The following is a 1,499-nucleotide window of genomic DNA, read 5'->3' as shown; positions in this document are numbered from 1 at the left end:
ATGGAGAAGAGAAGTGGTCCAAGCACTGAGCCTTGAGGAACCTCAATAGCAAGTTGTGACTTAGAAACCTCACCCCTCCTAGACACCCTGAAGGACCTACCTGAGAGGTAAGACTTGAACCACAGGCATAGAGAGTTGGTTGAACACAACTCGCTCAAGTGTCTTTGCAATGAATGGAAGAAGGGATACCGGTCTGTAGCTTTCTAAAAGTGCTGGATTTAGAGAGCCTGCTTAAATGCTGTGGTTAGCAGTGGAGACATTTGCAGAGAAGGAAGAGAGGAGTGACTGATTCACACTAAGGTCGGTAGAGTTTTTTGATTTGCGCCATTTCCTATCTGCAGACCGGAGTTTAGAGCGATATTCACAGAGAACATCGGACAGCCAATGATGACTGGAAAGGATAAGTTTGGAAACTTCCATCTCCGAGAGTGGAGAGAAGGAGAAGAGTGTGTATTTGTCGTTATGAAGTTATCATCAGTTTGTGGTGTGGGGAATTGGTCGCTGATGGTTCTTTTTTATTTGTGAAGAAAATTGCAAAGTCATCAGCTGTGAGAGTTGATGAAGGAGGAGGGGGAGGAGGACATAGAAGAGAAGAGAAAGTTTTGAAAAGTGTGCGAGAGTCAGAGCAGTTGTTAATTTTAGCGTGAAAAGTAACGGCCCTAGTACTGAGCCTTGAGGTACTCCATACTGCACTTGTGATCGATATGATACCTCCTCATTCACTGCTACGAATTGATGGCGGTCAGATAAGTTCGATTTGAACCATGCTAATGCACTTCCATTAATGCCAACAAAGTTTTCTAGTCTATTCAAAAGAATGTTGTGGTCAGTCAACACCTGTTGATGCTTTATTTTTCGTTAATTTAGCCACTGTGTTGAATAAATACTTGGAGTTATGTTTATTTTCTTCTAAAAGAGACGAAAAGTAATCAGATCTAGCAGTTTTTAATGCTTTTCTGTAGGATAGAGTACTTTCCCGCCAAGCAATACGAAATACCTCTAGTTGTGTTTTCCTCCCTTTTTGTGGTAGAAGTGATGGTTCTACCATACTTGTAACAAGGAGTAGAATTTACAGTTTCAGCTATATGAAGTTTGCACAAGACCAGAAAAATCCTGTATGGTGCCCTGGTGGCCTGTATACAGTAGCCAGTACAAACATCACAGGGGATTTATCATTAACCCTTGTTTCTCTGGATAATGTTATATAAAACACCATTACTTCAAACGAGTTATACTTGATGCCCACCCTCTGAGAAATACTGAAAACATTGTTATAAATTGATCAATGATCATATCATTTACAAAAAGTGCTTTCGTAGAAAGGGACCTGATATTCAATAAGCCAAGCTTTATCATTTGTTTATCCATATTACATCTGTTTTTTATTTGTTGAAAATCAATTAAATTGTTACTCAAATTGTTTTGGACTTTTTTTGTATTTTCTAGTTTGGGGAACAGACACAGTCTCTATAGTGTGATATCTAGGTGAAAGAGTCTCT

This window comes from Sinocyclocheilus anshuiensis, unplaced genomic scaffold (genome assembly GCF_001515605.1).
Source record: "Sinocyclocheilus anshuiensis isolate Anshui unplaced genomic scaffold, SAMN03320099.WGS_v1.1 scaffold1788, whole genome shotgun sequence".
In the NCBI taxonomy this organism is placed as follows: Eukaryota; Metazoa; Chordata; class Actinopteri; order Cypriniformes; family Cyprinidae; genus Sinocyclocheilus; species Sinocyclocheilus anshuiensis.
Note: the sequence above shows the minus strand (reverse complement) of the source record.